This window comes from Triturus cristatus, chromosome 4_1, assembly GCF_964204655.1.
Source record: "Triturus cristatus chromosome 4_1, aTriCri1.1, whole genome shotgun sequence".
In the NCBI taxonomy this organism is placed as follows: domain Eukaryota; kingdom Metazoa; phylum Chordata; class Amphibia; order Caudata; family Salamandridae; genus Triturus; species Triturus cristatus.
In genome coordinates this window covers 147355472-147369230 of record NC_140585.1, presented here as the reverse complement: position 1 = coordinate 147369230, position 13759 = coordinate 147355472, and the positions used below count along the sequence as shown (strand labels likewise).

The 13759-nt window shown below is 46.6% G+C and overlaps 1 non-coding gene across 1 annotated transcript; it reads right to left on the bottom strand.

Annotated features, from left to right (window-relative positions):
• Positions 1 to 693: 693 nt before the first annotated feature.
• On the bottom strand, positions 694 to 833 carry LOC146851627 (U4 spliceosomal RNA). The gene has a single exon (XR_014959038.1). It is a non-coding gene; the product is annotated as a U4 spliceosomal RNA (small nuclear RNA).
• Positions 834 to 13759: the final 12926 nt, after the last annotated feature.

Genomic DNA, 13759 nt, shown 5'->3' with positions numbered 1-13759 from the left:
AGATTTGCAAGCCCCTTGCGCCACTTTTGCGCCAATTTTTCCATGTTAAAAATGACGCAAAAGTGGCGCAATGGCTTGTAAATCTGCACTCAGGTGCTTTCATGTTACAGCATGAGAGGAAGTGCAGTGTTTCTATAGTATTTACAAGTATAGGTGGCAATCGTGTGCCTATGCAGTGCTGTGCATTGTTTGCTTATTTCCTATACTGTGGGAATAGACTACACAGACCACAATAGGACGCTTTGTGGGAGAAACAATACCTCTCTTTGCTCGCCAGACTTTCCTTCAAGAGTTAGGCCGGGTCACGTGTTTCTCTTGCGTACTTTCTTTCCGCCCCTGCCATTTTCAATGGTACCGGCCGCCGCTGCAAAGGTCACTATTGCGACAGGAGCTTGAAATTCAGTGAGGCAGTGGGGCGGGGGCTTGCTGCCAGAGGTGCTGGCGAGTCTGGGGGTGCTCTGCGGTAAGAAGAGATCCGGGGAGCGAAGGTGGGAACAAAGACTAAGAAATATGAAAACTTTCATTGAAAAAGCATCCCGAAATTACTGCCAGAGAGTAGAAAACCTGTCGGGGAAAAAAACTAATCGTCATTTATTAGCAATTTAACGTATATTCTTCAATTAGTATCTGATCGATGCACGCTCACAGCCATAACTTTCTGTTATCTTTTCTTTTTTTTACAAGAGTATTCAGTCTCCTTAGAGACTGTCAAAAATTGCAATGGAGACTATATTTCAAATCTCCACAGCGGGGTATTGGGTAAAGTTTTCAATAAGCAATAATCGCGCCTCGGTTAGACCTCATTGGCTACGATACTGCCACTGCGCAAAGCTAAATTACATAGAGTGAATTACAAGGCCCCTCGCCGAAGTACCTTATGTTAGAGAGAGCGAGGAAGCTCTGTCTCAGTGAGAGGCATCAGAATAGCACTGTTGACTTATGCCAGCAAAACAATGAATGTGGTAGCGTTATATCTGCAATTTGGAGCAGCTCTCCGGCGCCAAACGTTTCCCTGAGACGCGCAGAGGACTCTGGGAAATTGCATGGTAAGTAGCTTGTGGGACCGGGCCCCACTCTAGTTCTGGCGTTTCATCTTGGGGGCGTGGCTTGGAGTTAGCAGCTGCATTGTAGAAACGGAAGCAGTAGCGTCGTCACAGGCACACGGCCTCTTTATACCAAAAGAGGCGTGGAAATAATGTAGCGAAATATAAATAATTCTGTCAATTTTCGATAGCGCCTTTTACTGAGGGTGTGTGTCGTTTCACGGCGCTACACCGAAAAACTTCTAGCATTTCAGTCTCAGATTGAAGAGGTACCATTTTGGCTTCATTGTTTTCGAATCACTACTCCTCCAGATCTAAAATTCAAGGGATTCATTTTAAGAAAACGGTATATCACAGGGTGTGACTTATGCAGCTAGTTTAGGTGGTGCACCAGTCGTACCTGCTTTTCATACTTGGTCAATTGTTTTGGTTGTCATCTTGACCTCTTGCTAGGATGATTGTGCCCAGGGCTCGAGTCGGGGTACCACGCGGGTGGACGGCGTCCCCCCACTTATTTTACCGGCAGCTCGATAACTGGAGCAAATGGAGACACACATTCACTCTTTGGCCTCTCTGGGGCGAGATTGGAGCTCATTCAGAGCGCTGCTCACGCGCTGGCTTCTCTGATGCAATCACATCTAAGGGGTGAGCGAGGGGAGGCAATGAGTCTGATGGTGCAAGCCACCTTCCGTGACGTCACTTCCTGTTGTGACGTCAGCGTCCCCCCACTTCTTTTTAGGTCTCGCTGAGACAGCGAAAGCTGTCTCTTTGAGACATTTTTTATAAGTGGGTTTTTAAAGTGCTTCCCCTGGCATAGAGCTACAGTGCACGAGGCGTGCACGCGCGCAAAGCAGCCATATGGCTTTACGTTGCTCTTCCTCGTAGCCCCTCTCCGCCCCCTTCCCTGCTGCTATTTCACACCAGTTTTCATCAGAACTCCCGCTTCTCTCCCCCACCCCCCCACCATCGCGTCTCGCGCGTCCAATGCTTGTTCTCTATGCCTTAATGTCTTACATGAGGCGTTCTGATGTATAAAATCGTTTTTGCCCTCTGCTTAGCAAATTAACAGCTTTAAATTTCCCTTCTGAATGATATGAGCTCTGTTAATCACCCGCAGTGAAAATAAAGACCTAAGCAAGTATAACGAAGGGGAAGGGCGGTAACCCCGCCAGCCTGTGGGCAATAAGGCCCTTCGCACCCTTTTTATTGTATGTTTTATACCCCCGCGTCACACTCTTACTTGGCCTCGAATGCAGGCAAACAACATATGTTCCCGCGCCGTGCTTTTGCTTGGTTTCCTCAAGTGTACTTTCTGCTCGATGCCCTCTTGGTTTCCCTGGCTCGCTTTACTGACGAAAAGACCGTTCCCAGGATCGTAGATGTCGCCCGATGTCAGACTCGATTGTGGCACTCATTAGGGCTTCAGCAGGCCGATCCAAAGTTCATGGCGAGCAGGTTTTTGTGCAGACAATTTGGATTTCAGAAGGCACCTCACTCCTGGGCCATTCTAATGCATGGACTCTGCAGGCAGGAGAGTTACAAAGCACCCCGCGAGGCCAAGGTTATTTTGCATGTGAGAGCACAGGAAGCAGCACGCAAGGGGTTTTAATTGCTCCGATCAAATGAAATGGGGATGGCATCTCTACCTCCTCCTAGGCCTCAGGCTAAAGAGAACATCCTAGCCTCTGACATCAGCTCAGCGGGTCACTTTATCTGACCGCCTCTGTAAGTCACAGCACAGCTGTTTTAAATACGGATTTAACATACTTATTAAAAACGTACATTATTCAATCATTTGCAGCAAATTTAAGCTGCGGTTGATTGTATTCCGGTCTCGAGCTCGACTGAAATGAGACGCATCTCTGATTGGAGAAAACATTCTGATATATGTAACTGAAAAACGCATTACACTTTTGTTTCCTCGCAAAACTGATTTCTGTGCCTCTCATCAGAACATCTTTTGCCTCTCAGGGCTTCAGCAGGCCGATCCAAAGTTAATGGTGAGCAGGTTTTTGTGCAGACAATTGGATTTCACAAGGCGCCGCACTCCTGGGCCATTCTAATACATGGACTCAGCAGGCAGGAGAGTTACAAAGCACCCCGCGAGAATAAGGTCATTTTGCATGTGAGAGCACAGGAAGCAGCGCGGAAGGGGTTTTAATTGCTCCGATCAAATGAAATGGGGATGGCATCTCTACCTCCTCCTAGGCCTCAGGCTAAAGAGAACATCCTAGCCTCTGACAGTTAGAACAATCTTTCCTCTCTCAAATGCTGCCCTGTATCGGAAGTCAACAAATCACACTTATTGGAAACCATTTCAGGTCAGATTAGAAAGGTTTTCATTGCCGAATTATAGGGTGGTTCAACCACAGTTTGCCTTGGCAAAAACAACTCTTAAGTACATTAGTCTCTTTAGATCAGCGGGTCACTTTTTCTGACCGCCTCTGGGAGTCGCGGCATAACACACCGAGGCAAGGGAGTTTACCGTTGTTATTTTTCTAACTTTCTCTCTCTCACTAACTAACTCTCTCTCTAGGTAGCTCTTTCTATCTCTCTCTCTCTCTCTCTCTATCTATCTCTCTATCTCTCTATCTCTCTCTCTCTCTCTCTCTCTCTCCCTCTCTCTCTCTCTCTCTCTCCCTCTCTATCCCTCTCTCTCTATCCCTCTCTCTCTATCTCGCTCTCTCTATCTCTCTCTCAACCTCTCTCTCAACCTCTCTCTCAACCTCTCTCTCTCTCTCTCTCTCTCTCTCTCTCTCTCTCTCTCCCTCTCAACCTCTCTCAACCTCTCTCTCTCTATCCCAACCTCTCTCTCTCTCTCTCTCTCTCAACCTCTCTCTCTCTCTCTCTCTCTCTCAACCTCTCTCTCTCTCTCTCAACCTCTCTCTCTCTCTCTCTCTCTCTCTCTCTCTCAACCTCTCTCTCTCTCTCTCTCTCTCTCTCAACCTCTCTCTCTCTCTCAACCTCTCTCTCTCAACCTCTCTCTCTCAACCTCTCTCTCAACCCCTCTCTCTCTCTCAACCTCTCTCTCTCTCACTCTCTCTCTCTCACTCTCACTCTCTCTCTCACTCTCTCTCTCAACCTCTCTCTCACTCAACCTCACTCTCTCTCTCTCAACCTCACTCTCTCTCTCAACCTCACTCTCTCACTAACTATTTTAATCCCTCTCACTCACTCTCTCACTAACTAGTTTAATCCCTCTCTCTAACTCTCTCACTAACTTTTTTAATCCCTCTCACTAACTCTCTCACTAACTATTTTAATCCCTCTCACTAACTCTCTCACTATCTAACTCTCTTTAAAAACACTAATTCAAACTCTCTCTCACGGACTCTCTCTCTCTCTCAATAACTAACTCTATCTCTTTCTCTCACTAAATAACTCTCACTCTCTCACTAACTAACTAACTCTCACATTAACAAACTAACTCACTATCACACTAACTGTTACACAGGTACTATTTGCCAATGCTTCAGCCTCATGTTATTTATGCCCCCCATAACAAAAAAAAACAATAACAAGCAACAACACGCAGAAACAAGTTGCCAACATTTATAGGACAAAATTAGATGAAAACTTTATTCATAAGTAATACTTTTTTAATATGGTCATTCACTTGGACATAATGCTTTCTTGGTCATAAATAAGGTAACAAAAATGCTATCAACACTTCTTTATTATAACTTTTCAGCATTCTACAAACTAATGTACAGGACAGCTTAAAAACATAAGCAAAGTCAATATCTCTAGCTAAACACTTATAAGGTCCCAAAGGCGAGACCTTTTGGCTATGCCAATGCTTGTTTAGGACTTGTGCCCTGATTGTGCCACACTCACTTTTGCCAAAGCTTCTTCCATCCTTTCTGCCCTGCTGTGTGGCAGTTCATGTCGCCGGGCCAGGACTAACATTGCTTCTAACTTCAGGGCAGATTTACAAGAACTGGCGCATCTCTGCATATTAGCAGAGATGCGTCAGTTCATTTGCGTCTCGTAAAACAGTTAATTTACGTCTCGCAAGAAACCCTTGCGCCACCATGGATGCGTTACATTTACAATGCGGCGCACCGTGGCGCAAGGATATACAGATGCGTGACGCATCTTTTGGCGTACAAGCAGCTCATTGCTGGAGTTGTGTCGCAAGCACAACGCAACTCTAGCAATTGTTAGGCATGCCTATTCCTAACATGCTGCGTCACTCCTTACGTCTGCTTGAAGCAGACGTTAGGTTTTGATGCAGTGGCGTCGTAAAAGTGACTCAGTGAAATCTTGTAGGTTTCACTGCGTCACTTTTACGAGGCTTTCTCACGACGGAACACCTACCCTGCATATATTATACCTTAGGCAGGTATAATGTAGCGCAGGGCTTTACAACGCGACGCCTCTCCCAAGATGCGTCACGTTGTAAATATGTCGCAACGTGGCGCATTGTTTACAACGCCGCTGCATCACAGAAGTGACTCTACGGCGGCGAAAAGTGGTCACAAGTGGCTTTTAAATCTGCCCCTTCATCCTTAGCTCCTTTAGGCTTAGCCATCGTAGCTCACTCAATTTGCAACCCTTCATGATTTGTGTTTGTACTTCTTTCTAAGTGTTGTCACCTATACACATGCTTGCCATTTTGCATGGCTGCGCATAGAAAGCATTAAAGATTTGTCATCTTTTTGTGGCGCCTACCGAAGCTTAAAATGCTCAAAATTATTTGTGGGTCAATGTATGCACTGAGCACTGCATCAACCTTAATTTAATCTCCATCAGTTTTAAGACTTTCTTCCCAGCATGGAAAAGCAATGTTTGATTACAGGCTTCGTTTCATGAGTTGCGTAAAGACAGTTTAGGGCAGTGGCGGCTGGTGACATTTGAAAGTGGCGAGCATAAAAGTTCTGGCTGAGTGAAGTGGCGTGCGAGCCTGACGTCATAATGGAGGTTGGGAGAGTGGAGGGACGGACTCCCCCTGAGACTTTTTTTTAAAACGAGCGAGCAAATGGTGTATTTTCAAGCACATTTGAGAAAGCAAGAAGGTTAACAAGGCAGTTGTGGAAGTGTAGTTATGACTTCAGAAAAGAGATTTCATATGATAATGATGTAGGTAGCTGCTTACTTAATATAACCACAGAACTTCATAACCGACTTTAAGATAACACTACTGAGTACCTCACAGATTACCTTATTTAATGATATACCTTTACAAATGAAATCTACTGAGTAAATACAAGTTATTGTGACTTGTCGGACTGGACACAATGATAAAAAGTGTTTCTAAAATATAGATTTTTAGCAGACTGTAAGTAGTGCAGTTATTTCATAAAAGTGCAAACTTCACAGCTAAGCTGGTAGCTGCCTTGCAATACCCCTCAAAAAGAATAAATGTGTGTCCTCAGGAAGCAATTTTTTGGTAACTGTCTTTTAAAAGCACACACTATACATGATAGGTGGTAGCTCCCTTACACTACCTCTAAAAAAAATAAAATTGAATCACGAAGCTTTATGAGATTCCATCAAATAAAGCCAATACCGGCTTCAAGGCACCCTTTACATATGCAAATTGACCAGTTGAGCATATTTACATTTCTTTCTCGAAAGCAGGCACGCTGGCAAGAAGGCTTGTTTTGCTGTGTGCCCTTCCCTCGCTTTCACAGCACAGGAGACTCCTGCCTTACACTTCAGCTGAAGCATTATTTCAATGGATGGGGAAGGAGGGAGTCTGGCATGAGGACGATGCGTAGCAGAAAGTTCTTGTTTTTTGTTTATGTCCACAATACCATGTTTCAGTGTGCTTATGTTTGACATTTCGATGCCTTATGAGTATCAGGTTGAGTGGCACTCTGTTCCAAATAGAATAAAGTAGCTATATCCGTTTTATGGCATAAATATCTGAAATTTGCAAAGCCTGAAATCACAGTATGAAGCATGAAATCCCTACATATATTGTATTGCATTATTCAAATATGTTAATTGAACTAGAAAAATAAATGTGTCTGATTAGTGAAACCCTAGGAACTAAGCAAGAAATTGAGAGCGCCCCCCTGTTTAAAGCTGTAATTATATCATTTAAAGGTGTGCAATACCTTCCAGCATGCAATTCCATCGCAATTTTTAAATGGAAGTTAAGAATGAAACGGGAGGGATACTAGGCCGAGAGTTTCATGTAGAGTAAAAAATGTCGAAGCAAGAAAAACAGAGAGAGCTTTAGAAAATATTAAGTCCCCATGGGCCAGTGAGAATGCAGGAGAGGTTGAAATAAAACAATGCTTGCTATGGAATCTGCAAGCACTCTAGATTTGGCTGTTCCCATCGGGTTACAGAAAGCTCTCTATAGCAGTGGTGACCCCACATCAAGCTCACATCAATCATTCCTGCCTTTGTTTGCCAACCACACTAACCTGCCATTTTGGGACACAGGGTCGTCTTCCCTAACTGTCGGGATGGTTATCTTTTTGTTCATGTCCGTCATGCCCTTCAGATTCCCCGCCACACACTGGATCCCACAACATGATGACAACAAGGGAGGTTTGGCCATATGTGACTCGAGCCTGGTCAGTGGCTACAGCAGAGGTCACTTTCCATCTGGTGTCGCGTCTTTGGCTGTGCATCCTTGTGCAAACTGTAAACAACGTTTGGCGCATGATTCACGAAGAGTTGGAAGGGAGACGAGACTCAGACTGCTGAGCTATATTGCTCCCTGAGACTTCACTTGCACTCGGCCTGTACAAAATCACGGTATGAAGAAAATAGGGGCATATCAACAAGGGCTTTATCTCTGCTTTTTTGGCTTTAAAAGCCAAAAAAGGAGAGATAAAACCAGCACCCTATCAACAACAGGTTGCTAACATGCAAATTTGCATGTTAGCACCCTTTTACTCTACGCTTCCCCTTGCATCTCTAATGAGATGCAAAGGGATCGTTCCAGAGTAAAATAATAGGAGAAATGTCGCTAAGCGACATTTCTTCTATTATCAAGAATGTCGCGAACCCTGTTAGAGACAAAAAAGCAGCGCTAACCGCGGTTAACGCTGCTTTTTTACGTCTGGTATTTTTCAGACTTAGCCATGATATCCCATGGAAGGTGGATATCATGGCTAAATTTGTGAGTCCCTATCAACTAGCTAACGTGAGATTATCGCTGGGTTTCCAGCGATAATCTCACGTTAGCCTGTTAGCGTGAGGATTTTTATCGCTATTGAGATAAGCGTTGCTAATAATAGCACGCTATCTCAGCTAGCAAAAATTCACGCTAGCCGGCGATAATTATCCTAGCGTTAAGTGCGCTTAGAGATAATTATCGCCGGTTGTTGTTGATATGCCCCCTAGTAAGTAACGTGTACATTTTTATATCCGAAAAAATTAAATAGTAAAAACCTGCCCATCAGACATTGAAAAGTAAACAAACAGCTAAAACCAGCCCACCAGTGAGGCCAGCTCGCCTGGCACTTCCAGATTGCCTTATGCCAATCTGACCCTGGGACCGAAGGCGGTGAGAGGGAGAGAAAGGAGGGCTTTGAGGAAGAGAAATTGTAGGCTCAAATCAGCCAAATGATGGAAAACATGCTCTAGGCTCTCAGAAGTGATAGAGTGACAGACAGGTAAACAGGGCACTCTGACCCTCACATGGCCTGTACCCTTTAAGAGAGTCTGACTTGCAGTCTTTGCTGCATCCTCCAGCACTCCTTCGGACGTGAATGTCAGCGAGCAACGTGCTCTGTCCTGCTTGCTATCGATGCACACGCCTGAGACTAGTTTGTGCATGGGGAGACTAGACCACCTCTAATGGGTCTCCTTCCTCAAGGCACACTCTGACATGCACATACTTCCGTGCGGACCTTCATCATGAAGCAGGCATATTAATTACAGGGTAATAGGTCGAATGATTGAGCTCACCTGAATAACTCAGACTATTAAAGAGATGAACTCCACTCATCGATCGGATGATCTGCGCTCGTCATCGGAGTCAGGACAAAAATGCGAGGTGTGGTCTACACTGTATGGTGGCCTCTCTCTCGCACCAATGTGGAAGAGGGGGGAGAAACCCTGGCTGAGCAACCCTGCCCAGCAACGGCAGAAATAGTCAATGTTGCAAAGTCAACCTGTGCCCTGGGCACCCCCCAACTTTTTGCTGACTGGTGATAACTGACTCTGACTAACCCTGGGCTCTGCCTAACCAGGCCCATGGCTAGTGCTATGCTGAAAAACACTTAGAATACAGTGAAAACACTTACACTAGGGTACACTAAGGGTTGGGGTACCCCTGTCATTGGCATGACCTACCCTATCAGACCCTATTAAATATTAGGACAGGGGGATTAAAACTAACTAGAAGTCCCTAACCCACAATAGGGCATGGCAGTTTAGAGGCCAGCAGCGTTTTCTGCACTTGCATGTGTGCACTGCTGAAGCCTGAGGTCAGTTTAAAAGTAGCCCTGGGTGGCAGGACTGCTTTTAAAAAGTAAATTGTTCTCAAACTCGACTTTGGTGGTAGGGGCACTTACAATGGATAACCTACAATGTGCTGGCATATTAGGAACCCCCAGGGTCTCCCCTAGGTGTCCTAGGGGTGGTGGGTCAGGTATTTATAAGGTAGACCCTTATCAAATGGGTTTCATAGGCACTGGGTTAAATGAAATTGCACATTTCACTCCCCACATTGTGATAAAGTGCAGCCCAAATTCGACTCTGATGCTAGGAGCACTTTGGAGGGAGGATCTGCGATATTTCTACAGATTCAGAGCCCCTAAAGTCTCCACTAGTTGTCCCATGGGTGGGGGTCCTGTAGATATAAACAAATTACTTATAAAATATGTTTTTATAAGCCCTAGGGCTGGAACAATGGCACATATCATTTTTCCCATTGCAAATCCCATGCCACATAGGTTAACATGTCAAGAAGATATTAACTAATAACTCCTGATGGGAGAATGATAGAACTTCCATTCAAAGACTTCCCAGAATGGTAGTGATAAATCCAACAATATCATATTGTTGAATTTCTCCTAAAATGTACAGACAAGAAGTTATAAGACTTTCTTGTTTGTAAGTCCAGATTCAGCCTTCCAGTGGTCTGCCCTGATTGGTCAGAGTTAAGTGGATTAGCCATCCTGCCTTGAAGAGGTGATAAAGAGCCCTTGGGGTTAACCAGCTCTGCTGGGAGGGCAGTGTGCTGCTACACAGGAATGCCAGAGCAGGGGGAGGAGTCGTAAACCATGGTCTTGAAAGAGAAGAGGACGGCCTCAGTGTCATTTACAACTTCACTCTTTTGACCCCAAAGCCAGAGCTAGGCTTACGGAAGGAATGCACAGATGCAAGGGGGAGAGGCTATGGAAAGTAGCCATCCTAGGGGTGTGTTTAGCCAGCTCTTACTTCCCTGCTAGACTATCAGCCATTATGAACTTGTAGGATTTGGTGCACTCTGGGACAAAATAATGACACACTCTACAGGATGTGGTCATAACCATGGGGAGTTGCCCTGCTCCCATTGGTCAGGAGTGACCTCCTGCTTGACCCAGAGAACTTGGAATAAGTATCTGAGAGGGGTAGAGTCTCTCAGATCTGCTGCTTGAAACTTAAGAAAGCAAGATGTTGCCATGCTGAGAAGTTGGGGAGCAAAATTCTAAGGCCTGCCCTCTGAAGACTGCACAAGCTGAAACTACAGCCCTGTAGATTACCTTGCTGTAAAAGAACTAAAGAGTGGGCTCCCTGCAAGCTACAGGTTAACAGAGCTCACCAGGAACATCAACCCCAAGGATCCTCAACCTGGAGAACTACCAGTGGATTTGTACAGATTTTGTCTAAGTGGATTGTGGGAACTTAAGTTCTCATCTTTCAAGGACCATCCTGGAGCTTCCAAACCCTTGCTGTGAGTTTGAGACACTTTAGAACCCCATGGGGAACTTCAGGAAGAAGTTCCAAAACTTTGGAGCAACTTTGAAAAAAAGCTCCATAGGGGAACCGACTCAATCTGGCCAGCCAAGCCGCCTGCCTTCAACCGCGAACCGGCCAAGCCATCCAGGTTCGTCCCGCTAAAAGCCCCGTAGGTCCGACTTCCAGAGTTTGACCGGGAGTAGAAGAAATCCGAGGCTGGCGAACCCTCACCGAATCTGGCCTGGTGAAGAGCATCGAGGGACCCCACGAGAAAAAGCTCCAGAAAGGTTTCTAAGTCCGAAGGTAAAAACTGTGACCGGGACCTACCGCGAGTGGTAGCCGTGCAGGGCTCCACCGCGGTCGGCCTGAAACTTTGACTTTGAGCCGGTCTTTGGCGAGCAGATGTCTCAATATGGTGCTATAAGTTTCTAAGTGCTATATAATGCTAAATCTTTGAAAATTCATATCTCCGGTTCCCTACATTGGATTTTTGTCGTTTTGGTATAATTTTAAAGATAAAAATATTTCCTATTTTTATAAATTGGTGTTGGATTTTTATTATGTGTTGTGCCTTAATTATTTACTGTATTGGTGTTTTTAAATGCTTTACATACCTGTCTTTGAAGTTAAGCCTGTCTGCTCGCAGCCACGTTACCTAGGGTTGAGCATAGGAATCATTTTCTAAGACCTATTCTCAGCCCTATACTGTGTTAGCAGCCTTATTGCCAGCGGCAGACCTATATTTGCCCCTACCAATAATCCACTTTCCAACAGTCAATCACTGCATGGCTTCACAAGAAGCCATTTACAGTGATTGGTCTTGCTCCGTGGGCAGTGCTTCTCACCCCCGCGGTACCACGCTGTCTTTAGAGACCTAAACTGGGCCGAGCAATCACGTCTGCCAGCCAATCCAGACACTGCTTCTTTGTTGTAAGTCAGCTTGAGAGAAGCGGATTGGCTTGAGCAGGCAAATTCACAGCTCATTAGGAGGCAGGGGGTTGCGGCTTTGATCAGCCCCTGGTCCCTAATGTGCAGGTGGAGTTGCCCTCTAGAGCGCTTGTCGGACTGGCCGGAGAGAAGTAGCCGTCCAATCTGATATGCGCATGTCGGGTCTAGGTGCTGTGCACTCGCTCACTTGTGTATTTGTGTCAATAACAACACAAACTCCACCCACTTCACAGCCGCTGACGCCCGCGGCTTAAGGCTGACACAGACTGCCCCCGCCACACATGAAAATAAAGGAAAGTCAACGTATTTTTTTTACATAAAACTTTATTTAATACGCACATAAAAGGGAGGTCAGGGGGCCAAAATATGAGTGGGGCAACGCCCCAATGCTCAAAGGCAGGAACCGTCCATGTTTGGGGGCCTGCTGAGCTATGTTTTCCAGCGGGCCGGTGCCGCCACAGGGTCAAGCAGTTCTCTGGATGGAGGGAGCTCGCTAGGCCACCAGGTGAACTGGTGCACCCGCTGAAAGTCTGTCGCTGCTTGTGGGCCTCTGCCTTTGACTGGAGCAGCTGTCAGGGTTTTTTCGAGGTTGGTTTTGGGACATGGCCTGTTAGTGTCACTGGTTTGCAATAATACTAGACAGGTGCATAATCCTAGGCATAGCGTGTGGTCACTGCAGGGGTTCTACTGTGCACGGGTGGAGTGTCCCAGGCCAGGACAGCTCACGATGAGACACTGCAGGACTCTCCAAGGGGTGTGCTTGGCCTCCCAGCATCGAGTGTGAACAAGAGGGCTGTGTAGTTCTTCTCCACTGCTGGAGTCACAGTGGGTGGCCTTTCCTACGAGAGGCTGTGAAGTGGGCGAGGTGCACATTGTGTCAAATCTTGGTGCCCTTGACTGAGCTGCTTTGCAGATTGCCATAACACGCAGCGATGCATCCTTCACAGGGTGGTGGCCTGCCCAGTCCTGCCAAGTACCATGAATCAGGCATTAGACTAACGCATTTCAGTGTCGTTCTCCGCATTACCGCACTGAAAGGCATTGTCACGCATATATATGTGTCTCAGCTGTCACTAAAGTGCCTCAAACTGAGTGTGTGGCAGCTGGCAGCTCGCTGCCCATGGCCTGTGTGCGAAGCTCCTGCAGGCTTGGGGCGCTTGGTGCACACCTAAGCTACGGCGCTGGCAGGCTCAGTACAATGTATGGTCCTGCCCAGTACCACGTATCAGGCGTTAGACTAATGCGTTTCAGTGTGGTGCTCCGCGTCACCGCACTGAAATGCATTGTCACGCATATGCATGTGTCTCAGCTGTCACTAAAGCGCTGCAAACTGAGTGTGTGGCAGCTTATCAGCGTGCCACCCATGGCCTGTGCGCGCTGCTCCCGCAGACTTGGGACGCTCACTGCACATTTAAGCTACGGCGCTGGCAGGCTCACTACAATATATCTATTACTTCCTGCAGCGCCGTGAGTCACACAGCCGAGCCTGACGTCATGAGGTAGTGCCCAATGGCTGCCAGAGCAGTAAGCTACTGGTTTGCAGGCTGCAGCACCTACTGCAATCTTGCCGCTCAGCCGGGGCCGCCCGCACCACTGAAAAATTATCTTATTATGGCAGCAAATTAATTATTGCTGAGCCAAGGACCAGGGAGAGAGTCGTCACGGAGTCATGACTGACCGTGACTGACAAGTTGCAGCGGCCACCAAGACAGAAGGGACGCAATGAGGACACCCGACAGCCTGGACTAAAAGCGAGCAGCAAACTGTAATGATTGCAGGTGGGGGGTGGCACCCGGCCTGAGCCTGCTGCCTTGCAGTCACCGCCGCCTGTCACGCTGTCTGCAGTGCTACAAACTCAAGACCAGTAAGTAGTACTAGCCACTGCCACCCACCCACGTGTGTACTGTCAGTGTATT